Source organism: Manacus candei, unplaced genomic scaffold, assembly GCF_025592945.1.
Source record: "Manacus candei isolate 608988 ecotype Guabito, Panama unplaced genomic scaffold, ASM2559294v1 h1tg000049l, whole genome shotgun sequence".
Taxonomy (NCBI): domain Eukaryota; kingdom Metazoa; phylum Chordata; class Aves; order Passeriformes; family Pipridae; genus Manacus; species Manacus candei.
In genome coordinates this window covers 17,846,206-17,859,270 of record NW_026138097.1, presented here as the reverse complement: position 1 = coordinate 17,859,270, position 13,065 = coordinate 17,846,206, and the positions used below count along the sequence as shown (strand labels likewise).

Genomic DNA, 13,065 nt, shown 5'->3' with positions numbered 1-13,065 from the left:
ATTAGAATAACTCTTTAAAATACAGAGATTTTTTCTTTTTAAATAGTGAAACAATTTGTCTTTCAATTATCTTTGTGTAAAAGGAGAAAGGAGCTTAGTTTTAACTTCAGTTTCTCTAGCAACACTGCTAGCTTTTCAAATTGCTTGATCTCTGAACATTATGAAATACAATTGTCCAAGGAGAAGTAAAATCATTCCAGGAAAAGTGATGTGTAAATGCTTCCACTCGAATGACAGAATGGAGGTGTACTCAGCCTCAAACACCAGCAATATCATAATGTTATTCTCTATAATTAGGCATTATTGTGCTAAATGTAAGGATTTACTGTTTTGTTCCTGTTTTGGTCTCTCAAGCAACTTCACTACTGGGCTGACATGAACTAGTTTATCATATTTTGCCAAAAATCAGCAGAAACAGCCACATTTTCCCCAAAAGAGAGGTTTCAGTAAAACACCAGAGCATTTCAAGTGTTTTTTTCTTTCATTTCTTCTCCTAACCTTTCTGTGAAGGTGCAGCATGTATTTAGCTTTTGTCTAGAGTTTTTGAAAATCAATTACAAAATAGGACATCTTTCAAGAAAATCTGAGACCTACATGTAGAGGGGAAAAAAGGCTAGTGGATGCTTAAGGAGCAAGCATAGGACTTCACAGCCTCAAAGCAGAGCCTCTGCTCTGCCGCAGGCTTCACCTGAGAGCCTTGTCAGGAAATTTAATTTTCCCATGCCTCTGTGCTCCATCTGTAGATTGGATAACAACTTTGTTGCCTCACAATCGTCATTACCTGAGTGTTTCAAGGGGTGATGACTAGAAAATCTCACTTGTCCCCCTGAATCTGCTGCATTGCACAAAGATATCAAAACAGTGGAAATATTTAAAGACTCTACTCACCTGTGTGACAAAATAGGATCCTTCTTTTAGAGCAATTTAAGTTTGATAATTGGCCTTCTTTTCATTGCATGATTTAAAATTTGCAGCAATAACAATGGGTATTCTTAGACCATTATTTTTGATGGAAATATAAACGGGGATATAATTTTAATCTCATAATGAAATGATGACAGATATGAATAAACATATAGTAACACATTAAAAATTCCCACAGAATTGTAAGTCAAGTGTCATCTAGAAGAGGCTGAGCTACCATGTTATTACAGGCAGACATGGTAATGACACAGACAATTAAGACTGACTAACTTTTTTCATTATATGATTTTTGTTGCGGTTGCTGATAACACTACCAAAGTCTAAGCCACTTGGACTCAGATTTTCTTGGCCAGCTATTTGGCCAAGAGAAATTTTTGTTGTAATTTTTGAGGAACATTTATTAAAAAATTATTCAACTCTTTCTGAGAATGAAGTAAGGAGGAAAATACACTGATTTTGAGCAAAGGCTTGAATCTTAATTTCGGAAGCTGGTCTGAACTGAGATATATGCCTTTTACTGACCTTGAAAGAAGACTAGATAGATGAATAGTTATTAAGACAATCTGCAGTTGGATGCTAAGGTTAGAGAGCCTGAAGAGAAAGAAATGGAAAGAAAAGTTCTTAAAAATTAGACTCTGCTGAACTTGTAATAGTCATCTGTTGTCCTTCAGCAGCTGTATAATGTGCCTGCAGAGAGATGCCTAGAGCAGCCCATACTGAGGGCAGCAACCAGCTATCAGTTATCCATAACTCCCTGTTAAAATTGTAAAGGTTGCTGCTGGTTTGTTGTTTTTTTTTTCCTATGGAAGCATTTAGATGCTCAAATGACAAATATGATAGAGAAGCCTGTGAATCCATTCATGAATGCTGGTTTTAGTGTTGTTTTAAGAGGTTATACTGGCAGTTCTGGGTGCTACATGAGGCAGAGCTCTTGGGGAAAATCAGGTACTATTATGTCTTTGCAGAATGCACACATACAAGGAAGGCTTACATGAATTTGCACAAGCAATCATTAAGCCTAGTGCTCTCAATCCTATTAATTTTTGCTCTCTCATGTTTTATTTAATGCATTTTATCATTCATTGTAGGGGGGCTATGTGAAGTTTTCAACATAAGGCTGGACAATTGACAATAAAAATCTAGAAAGTTCTTCTCGTGTTTAGAATTAATAGAATAATGTTAAGAGAGCCTTGAGTGAGGCTTCTCAGCCTGCAAGTGATCCAGATATGACTAAACTACAATTTGAATTGCATGTGATGAGGAGGTAGGGGATGGACTTTTGGAGCATCTCTACTGATTCCACTTATTTCATAGAGTGGCTTTGAGCTACATTATGCAACATATTAGATGCATATTTGGTTATAATGCACCCATTGGTGGATTCCCATCCATGTATGTGAGATAGAATAAAGCCTCACAGAAAGCTTATGAAGGCCATTCAAAGGCCTGTCTCCACACATTGGCTTTATATTACTGCAGTTTGTTCCAATGGCTTGTGCTGTGTGTGGTAGGAAAACAGTGAAAGGCAGTCCTTCTCTCAAAGATTTTACAATAGAAGCAAAAGGCAAAGGAAAACAGGTGGAGACAAATCACATGAAAAGGGAGGAGTATACGCAGAAAATAGGGCAATATTGGCTAATATGGTAGGTAGTCTGAAGGCAATTTGGTAGCGTCACTAACAAAGCATTATCAATGTTTTGATAGTTTTTGCAAGCAAGTGAACAACAGAGGACAGCTGTGGAGAAAGACATTAGAGAGATCCTCTTAGAAAAATGCAGCAATGTGAGAAAGCCCTAAATGACTCATTTGAAAACCTACCTAGTACAATGATGGAGTCCCATCTCCTGGACTAATGTCAGGCAGAGTCCCTTTGCATGAGAGTGGTGAGAAATCTGTGGTGAAGCTTTCATAGTCTGCTAGTAGCTTGCTCCATGAAAAAGAAAGGGTCTCCGAGACAAACAGCTTCTTTTCCATTTCCTTTTGGAGTTTTTTGAGCTTGCTGCAGCAAGGCTAAATCCTTCTGTTGGTATGAAACGTGTAATAGTGGCACTGCTTTTCAGGAGCAGTGATATGACAGACCTTGAACTCTGTAGGTTTTGAGGCAGTGTGCCACTGAATTGTGTTCCAAGAGAAATGGAGAAGTTTGCAAAAGAGGTGTCAAACAGAAAAAAATTTAGAAAATATATGAAAAAGGAACAAACATAGAAAGATAATAAAGGGGAAATTGGAAAGAGAAAAAGGAGTGTGTCAGATCTTCAAAGAGTACCATGCATTGTGGAAGATTAGTTTCTGGAGGTAACAGGTATTTACTTTGATGTCTTTCATTCACGTGGAAAAATGTTGATTTTTCTCTTCTCCTTTTAATTGAACCACCTTTGCAAAAAATACAGGATTAAGTTACAATAGTAAGGCCTATTGTAGTCAAACAAGTTTTGCAGACGCAAACATTACTCAGAAGCTTGCAAAACCTGGAACTGTGAAAGATTCATATGTTCTAAGTGAGGACCTTTGCAGTATTTCTTTTGCCTTCTGAATACAGTTTCAACTCCCCTGCATAGTTTTATTCTGATTATCCTGGAAACAGAGAAGTCTCTTTGTACATTGTCTCCAGTGATGACAAACTTATTTTTTTGATCAATCACCTGCACTGTCTACTCTGAAATAGTTGCAAGTATTCTAAATAGTTTTAATGAGCACTAGCTTTAGCAGCCCTGAGCTGCATGGGTTGCTTGGTGTTTTAGACCTTTTTTTGCAGCCCCAACTATTCCTTTACTGTTCCTCTGTTTTGAATAGCCTGAGTGAATCAGGCCCATGTCAATTATTAGGCACTCAACATTTATCAATGTCAGGGTGATTTAGTTTCCTATGTACTTCTGAGATCAGCATCTTTTTCTGCACCCAGGAGGACTGACAGGTGTTTGTAAATATATTAAATTGAGTTGACCCTTCTTCTGTTCCACAGAAATCAGTGGCCAATCTCATGACTTTCATGCACTCAGGTGCTCATGTGAAAAAGTTTGTGTTTGATTTACTTCTGTGTCCCATATACTGGCAAATAAAGCATGAAAGCTGATGTAGGTGACTTGTACCACCCATCTGCTTGTGGATTTGTCAGAACTACCAGAGCTGCCAAAAGTAATGACTCTCAATCCAGTGTGTGTCGTTTTAGGGGTTCGAAGGGTGAATCTGAGGACATATATGAATTGTTTCATAAGTAGTCTCAAAAATTTCTCATAGAACATGGCCAGACTTTCCTTCTCTCTTTCTCAGTGCTGTCTATCACCGACCTGTATTCTGCTGTGCAAGTATTCATTTGTCCCTTTAGCACATTCTTTCAACTTGACATACACCCTAACTTCTGGAGTACTGCAAAAATTACCTGTTAAAGTGGTTGTGGGAGGAGAGCTGAAGCAGAGGTTTGTGCTTCTGTTTGAGGCTGAAATAGAAGAGGGTAAAGGAGGGAGGGTAATTTAATTAAAATGAGACCTGATTTTTATTGAATTTTACTTGTAATTTAATGAATTGTAATGTGAGAGATTGGGAAGTAAAAAAGCATCATTTTTGTCTAACTTCTTGTCCTTTTAAATTGGTACATGAAATTCTATATGTACAATCTCTAGTATCATTTAAAAAAATTTATCAAACCTGATAAATATGTCATATTGCCATGACAAGTGTAACCAGAATATTATATTGAATTAGAATTAACTGGAGTAGTCATAGGTAAGAAGTAAGTTCTAGAGCTGGGAGCAGAGCTAAATAAAAGGATGGAAGGAGGCACCTCATGTGAAGATGCAAGAGAGAAGAGACAGGGGAATTATGAATCTGTCCATCCACAATGATGATCTCACGCCTTCCCTAATAATACACCTTTGTTTTTCTCTTCAAATATGTCATCACCAACGATAGAATGAACGTGGTATCAGTCAACAGGGTTGGAAGGTTTTTTTGTTCACCATTCTTTCTGCCAACACATCTTTGCATATGGCTTATTTAGTAGGAACATGGGGAATAAAGCATTCTGGATCTAATTCACCCCAACTATAAATCTGGTTGACATTAAGTGATTTACAGCATGGGTGTTCTTGAGTCAGTATAGCTACTGGAAGGAAATTATTTGTTTATTTTAGACTTATTTTTCTAAGTGCTACAGAAATGCAACAACCTGATCCTGACAGGGGGAGGGAAAGCATGATTCTCTACCCACATAAGTCAAATGCCTGGTTTGGTTTTAGTGGGTACTAACTTGGATTTAATTTCTTAGAGGAAGAAATTCCTTAGTAACCTAGGTTTGTTCATTGGTTTGCTCAGAGGAAAGTTTTTTTTTAAAAGAAATGCTGTCTGCTTTCCTTCTCTAATGTGCTCTGCTATATCTCTAAGCAGTTCTTTAATTTTAACCATCTGTTCTTCTGCCACTACATCAACAGACAACGAGAGGAAATTACTTCAGATTTTCAACTGTATGTATTTTTTGATTAGTATGTCTGTGTAGGCAGCTATTAAAAGCAAGAAAGAATATAAAAATATGTAAAGATACTAATACAATTTAACTGGGTCATCAAAAGAGATGAATTTTCCCTTAGCCACAAAACTACCTAAAAGTCTTATTTCATTGTAGAAGGAAAGAAAAGAAGTGTAAGTTGCTTATGTTTGACTTCATGAAACAATAATATCCTATATATGAATAAGGAGTTTAAAGCTATTTATTTGTACCCACAAAGAGGCTAGGTACTTGCACAATAGAAACTTCAACTGATGTTAGAACATTTCATATGTGCTACTTAGCTTCTGAGAGATTATTTGATTATTATTATTTCCACATTGTATATCCTCCTTTTATTATTTCCATGTGAATGTGAAGTGTAGAATCTCGTGCTGCCCAGAGGAGGCAAATAAATGGAATCAAATGAGGGTGCGAGCTCTATGAACAGTCAGGATGTGCAGCAATGCTGGTTGCTTCCTTTGGCAGTAAGCTTTTCTAGCCTTTTCTCAGTGCATAGGTCAAGTAATCAAGACTTGTCTCACCCTTTGAGTCTTATCTGAAGTCAGTAGCTTTTAATTTGGTTCTGCATGCCCACACTCCACATTGACTCTAATGGAGGTTACAGGTAGTTAGTTTGGGGAACCAGTATTAGGAAGCAAATTTAGTGGTTTGAATTGATATGTAAAAACTAAATTTTATTTGGGTTTATTTGAGAAAGTCAACAGGCTTTCCTGCCTGGCCCATAGATCAGTCAACTGTTTGTCATCTATTTCTGCTGAGGAAAGTGCAAGTTAAACAATTTCAACTGTGATTACTGTCAGTGATCCCTATTAGACTTGTGAATTCACTGGTTTTGCTGTGGGGAGAAACAAAAAGGCAGAAGACTATACTTTTTCAAGGCACCTTACAAAAATTGTTGGAGTTCACTAAGCAATATTACCTCACTAAGTTTTGGAGGTGAAGTAAGGTGAACCTCAGAGACCAATGAGTTGCATACACAATTAAGGCAAAGTGTTTGCAGCCAAAAATAAAGGGTGTCGTCTGTGGTGACTAGCACAATATACCAATATACATGCAGAGTCAGTTTTGGAGATGAGCAACCAGAACAGTTGCTGAAGGCCCTGAAACCTGAGGACATCCCTTCAGGTTGAGTTAAGAAATTGTAAGTCATCTAACGTGGGAATGAAAAGAAGGGTAGCCTAGCCTCTGCCTAGAGCCCCAACAGGTAAATGGCTCTGCATAAATGTCTGGATCAATTAAATTGCTTAACAATAACTATTGTGGCATTGCTGCTTTTGTTAGACTAGAGTCAGTTGTTACAGTAATGAGCATCACATACGATTTTAAATCCTGACATTATAAATTACCTCTCGTAGCAGCCTCAGGCTTGATCCAAAGTGAGACTTTGATGCTGCAACACTGAGTGTTATATTGCCGAGCTTTTATGTGGCTGGCCCAAGGTAAGCAGACACCTCTCTTAAGTGCCTTGGCCCCATACAGGTATGTGGGAAGAGTGAGGTACATCAGGATCAAGTAGTCAGCTTTCTATTAGGAAATGCTGAGGATACTGTGGGATCTTCACCAGCACGTAGCTACCTGTTACACCCTTTGTTCCAAAAACAGAGCTTGTCTCTCTCTTCTAAAAACATGGCAGAAGAGTAGGTGGGGGTGGCCTTTTGAACAGCAGCCTAGTGATTAAAGCACTCCCCCAGGTTGCGGGAAATCTCTCTCTGTTATTGCTTTTGCCTGAGGGAACTCAAACTCACCTCCCAGAGAGTTTCCTAAACAGTATGTCTATCTGCTGCTGTCTGCAGTGCAGATACTGACCCTGCTGTGGAATTAAAGAGAACTCAAGGTGAACTAGGCTAGAAACCAAAAATAAGACAGTGCTTCCAAGGAGCACAGTGACCTCCCTCTCCAAGGGCCATTTCAACTAAAACGGCTTTGCCATGCATAGAGTAGGAATCCAACTTCAGAATTTTCTCCCCATAAGAGAAAAGCGAGGGCTTTCACTTCTGGCCTGTTGAAACAACTCCAGTGAGAGAAAAGGAGGATGCCATATACTTCAGAGGTTGGGGGTGTATCAAGGCAGATGCTTAATATGTGTTTGAACTCTCTAGGGCTGGCTGCATCATGGTGGTGGCAGGCAAGTTTCTTCCATGCTAGCAGAGTGATCTGAAAATTGAACTGAGAATGATATGGTGGCTGTATCTAGAAAGAAAACAGTAGCTGCTGCTGCGCCTTATGTGATGTCTTGTGTGTAGGGATGCTCTGCAGACTCTCGATGGATCAAAGCAGTGAGGAAAGAGAAACAGAAGAATGATCGACTTTTGGATTTTGCTTGATTTAGGTAGGAGATACTCAGTGCTGTCAAGGCTGGGGTGCTTCATGGCACATGGAAAAGCAGAGCTTTAGGTGTCCTGACAACTGGAAGTTTATGTATGGAGGCACCTGTAGAATGCTGATAGCAGCTGAATTGGGGGTTATGGATTCACAGTCTTGAATATGGGTGGAATTTAGGTATTTTGGTCCTGTTTGGATCTATATTCTTGTCCTGTATCTGTTAGTTGCTCTTACTACTGTATAAACAAAATGGTTATGCCATGAGTGAATTTGTACCATAATGTTTGGGCCACATAAAGCAGCATAAGCTATTTGCTCATGATGCATTTCTACTCACATGCTGGAGTCCTCAGAGCAGCGAGTGTTGACGGTGGTAAGTGTGAACACAACAAGAGTTACTAGATGAACATGTCTTTGGGCAGTCTTTGGGCAGGATGATTACATTTGTCTGGAATTCAGTTGTTTCAGTAACTTTCAGCTCAAAGTCCACTGAAAGTTGTACCATGCTAGTGTAATGAATTTAGCATTCCATCCTCATCTCCTGCCTGTGTTAAGGCATTACCACTACTTTCAGTCCAATATCTAAACACAACCCAAGTGAAGACAATGACGTCTTCAAAGAGAATGGGATGGTTACTGTATTTAATATTTAATAGTGTTGTAGACAGAACCAAACAGCAAAGGCTAAATCCACGCCTTTGGCCCTGCCCATATGTTGTTATGTGATAACATGTCATCAGGTATTTTACTTCCTACTACAGTGGGATCTTGGGAAGTAGAGAAACTTAGATCAGTTCTATCTGGAGGAACTTTTTCTTCATTTCAGCAACTAGAAATTTGTGCTGATTTTATAGGGTGAAACCTTTAAATGACCTTTAAAGCATAGCTGGACCAAAGATTGTTTATAAGTAGGGCTGAGCAAAAATTAGTATAGTTTCTCCTTGTGAAAATTTACATTTAGTCTGGGTTGGGGCAAAATAACAAATATTCACAAATTCTCAAGGAACAAAAAGATCCAGGAAATGACAGTTCAAAATGTTATGTTGCTGGTAAAGAAATTGCAATTTTTCAAGTGCTGAAAGGACATAAGGAAGTTGTAGTGCATTCATCTGTCTGGAATCCAACTGATGATCTGATCTTATGATGTAGACAGCCCCACCTGAGTATGTCACTGGGATCCCTTTTAGCGACTGTACAGAGACATTTCTACTATACCATTCACTTCATGCTAAGCAAACTTTAAAATAAGACAGATGAATCACACTCTAGAAGTATAGTTGTCCAAAGCGATCTGAGGTGGATCCTGCCTCATATACATTTGCTTTTATCCCATAACCAAGGAGAAGTACTGTTCTTGTGGTGTAGGTGCTGTTATGGCTCCAATAGCTCAGTCAGAGGGAGGGACTACATTTCCTTGTTGGAAGGAAACTAAATCTGATCTGACTAAAATTCCAGATCAACTGCAGTTACAGATAAGATAGTAAGTATAAGGTCATCTTCTCTTAGGAAAGCACTCCTAAATCCACCCCGATCCTACCCACCCCATCAACTCACCATACTAATTGTCAGACTACAGGCCACTAATGAAGATCCTGTTCAAACTATTGCTCTTTGCATTACCTGGTTTTTTTGGCTATTGTTTATTTGTTTGTTTGAAGGATAACAGTGAATAGCAAATGAGACAGTTCTGGTGGAAATTTTCTGAGAAACTGTCATTCACACTAAAATACATGAAACTTTTTAAAAAATACTTGGCAGTTGTCCAAATACTCTAAGGAAGGTAAAAAAAGGAGTAACATGATCTCACAAATCATTGTTGAGCTGAAATCAGCATTATGGACTTGATTTGATTTTTTCTCCTCATCAAAATTATTAGACCTATACTACCTTGCATCTGCTTGTGGTAAAGGCTCAAACTCCCTTCTTTCTAGTGATTTCTACATTTCAAATTAGTAAACAGCTGCCAGGCACACATATGTGTGTTTGCATGAGTCTTTGATAACTAAAATCAACAAATATATTTGAAATATAGAATAAATTCATCAACAAATATCCTGCTAGTTCTGTTAGGTCCTTTTAACCCAGAATTGGTTTGGTTGGATCTTGTTTAATGTAATATTGTTTGTAAGCTTATAAGTAGTTAGATGTGAACGCAAAAGTTTATGATTACATCCTTGGAATGGTAGCTTTCCAGTCACTTGAATAAAAACCTTGGATTAAAAGTAAGTCTTTAAATGATCTGCACACTGATAATATACATACAATTACAGTGGTGTTTCTTGTCCATACTACATAGTTAGGAATACTCAGGTACAAATTTAACAGTGGAGAGACTACCACCTCCTGGCATTGTAGACAAACAGACAAAATCATCCAGTCTGGGTGGCTTAAGTTAGCTGGGGCCATATGTAGACTACTCTTGATCAAGTGCAACATTATTAAAAATAATAAAACACAAATGCATTTTTATGGGATGCTTGTATGCAAAAGCCTTCGGGCGTTTTGCAAAATACAACCAAACACAAGAGTTGTTTTCCATTAAAAACTGCAACATACTCTAGTGAAATTGAAAACTGGCAAGAGAGCAAAAACTGCCTACTAAACAGCTAACAAAGCACAAAATATAGAGAAATCACCCACAATTCATTAGATTTCTCTACATGCCAACCCCTCCTGGCCATACTGATATCAGAGAGAGATTTTTCATGACATCAATGGGAGAAAGATCAAGCTCAAAGTGAACTCTAGGAGAGGTCTCAGTGAGGGAATATGGACAGCAGTGCACTCAGCTGTGCTTGCACAAATTGAACTGAAAGGTGTCTTTCTTGGAGCCAGGAGTAACTTGAATAATGATATTGCCCCCTTTTAGAATTTAAATTTCTTTTTGCTGGAGGATGATGATGAGATGGGAGCACTCTGTGTCGATATTTAGACCTAGGTTGAAGACAGAGATCTTTATTTGAAATATCTTGTGGTGCAAAAGAATTCTGTACCACCTATTTATGGTTTTCCTTGATGTTTTGCTCTTTGTACATATTCTGGCAAACTCTTCTTATCTCAGCCAAAAGGTCATCAAAATAAGCTTTGATTTTTTAAGGGAGTTCTTTTCAAATCTGTAGAGTCGATAAAAATGATGGTTTTTCAAAAAGGAGATGTACCTACCTTTTGGGTTGGGTTGAAAGGGAGCTAAACTGCTCAAAAAATCTTGTGTTACTTTTAAAATGTCTGCAATTCTTCCTTAGGCTTGTAAATCCTCATTTACGTAAACCACAGTCTTTTGTGGTGAAACTGCTCTCTAACAGAATTTTTCAACTTTGTAATACGCTGTTTCTCTCACAGTTGTTTTGGGTAAGGATATGGTCTGAATTACCATGTTATCAAAAAACACCCCCACAAACAGCTTTCACTTCCAGCAATCATAAACTGAATAGTTTTTTCCTATTTTGGCAGACAGTACTTTCACAACATTGCATACTGGATCAGATCAAAGCTAAAAAACCTCATCACTGCCATGGAATGAAAAGGAACAGATATCACAAAGCTTGCATTTGTTCAATTCAGGAAGGGAGAATAAAGATTCCAAACGAATTGGAGAATAAAAGCACGATCATTAAGAAGGGTGGCCTTTGGTGTGGTCACCTCTTTAACATTCAGTCTAACAGAATGTTGTTGTTGCCTCTACTTGTTCTGTAATGGCCCCACCCTATTCATTTCTGTAGAAGAATGGATCAAAGTGTGCTTGAAGATAGACAAAGTTTATAAAAACAGAAAACTCATTTTCTCATACGTTCTTCAGTGCCTGAGGCAAAGGTATTGATTGTAAGACAACCGAAACAAACTAAGCTATTCTTGCCTCCTATATGTTTGAACACTTGTAGTTGTGCAATGTGCAGTGAAACAACCCAGAGTGACGCACAAAGTGTAGTACAAATGAGAGACAAAAGGAGCTGAATTGTTTAAATAAGTCAAGGCTGTGGAACCAAGATTCAGGTGGGATTTCACCTTGTAGATGCTTCACAGAAAGGAAAAAAAAACACATTAACTTTCTGAGTGTTTTTGTCTTAACTGTCAGTTCATATGGCAACTCTATACTATATAAATAAAAGTATGTTTGGGGTTTTATTGTAATGTGAAAACTCAGTGCGCTTTGCACAGGCCCATTAACTTGTTTATTACAAAACTGGCTTGTGCTAGATCCAGGTGTAGAATGTTAAGGAGAACATGAAAAGGATCTTTCGTAATAGAATGTGACTCTTTTGCTCTGCTTAGGGCCAGTGTGAGTCTCTTAGGCACAACTGAAGGCTCAAAGAGGGACTTTGGTGATTTCAGGGGGCTCTAAATAAATAGGTTTTCTGCACTGGGTAATTGTATTTCCCTTGAGGAGGTGTAGTTCAAGGTTGTTTGCAGAATCAGTTGCACTTAAAATTTATGGGGCTGACCCATTATGTATGTATTGCCTAATCCTAATTGATTTTTACAGTTTGCCTGCACACCATCTTAACTGTGGCAGCACGTGTCTACTGCTCATCCCATGTCCACAGGACTGGTTTGTGGACAGCCTGTCAGACATGTCTGACAGTCCGCTAACCTCCTTCATGTGTCCAGACATGCTCAGGTCTATGTGTTTCATCTGTGTCAGCACCTCTGTATACTGGTTTGCTGCTTGTATGGTCATGAAGCTGGTTTTGAAGAGGGCTTTGAGGTCAAACTCTGTGGGGTGAATAGTATACACAGGGTGGACAGATCTGCCCAGAGATGAAAGTGCTTCTCCAGGGATATCTTATTCTGTTTGAGGGAGTGGAATAAGTTCTGTGTGTGTGAGATGCCCTGATTCTGGTGTAACTGTATCCTTGCTAGGACTGGTGTGCTTCTACTGCTGGTTTTCTGGTGCTGACCAACAGTATAGTGACTTGTATTGCTATGGGAGCACAGAGGAACTGCAGTGATGGAATAAATGCTGTTTACACCCAGCTGAAGGCTTCTGTTTAATCCTAACACAGCAGGGAGCAGTCGGAGCATAAGGAGAAACAACGCTCCCAACTTGTGCAAAGAAGGGTTCATTACCACCAAGCCTCTCCAGCTCATTACCAAGCCTCTCCAGATCCTCCCTTGGATTCACCTGGACATGTGCTTCTTCAGTAAGATAAATTGTGTTCACTTTCCAATGTGCTGACTTTGGGATAAGGGGGAAAACCAAGTCAAATCAGATATGTTCTTTTTTATTTTAATTAAGTCATCTGTATTTGAAGGTGGTGACAACTCAGCTTCAGGCTCCTCTTGCTCATCCCATACTCTGGGAAAAGTTCCAGTCTGAT

General features: G+C 38.7%; 1 long non-coding RNA gene across 1 annotated transcript in view; it reads left to right on the top strand.

Moving 5' to 3' along the window:
* LOC127476511 (uncharacterized) overlaps positions 1-13,065 on the top strand; it is a 106,195-nt gene that overhangs the window by 18,655 nt on the left and 74,475 nt on the right. The window contains exon 3 of the long non-coding RNA XR_007906659.1: positions 12,751-12,888. This is a non-coding gene — a long non-coding RNA (uncharacterized LOC127476511). The remainder of the gene's footprint in view (positions 1-12,750; positions 12,889-13,065) is intronic.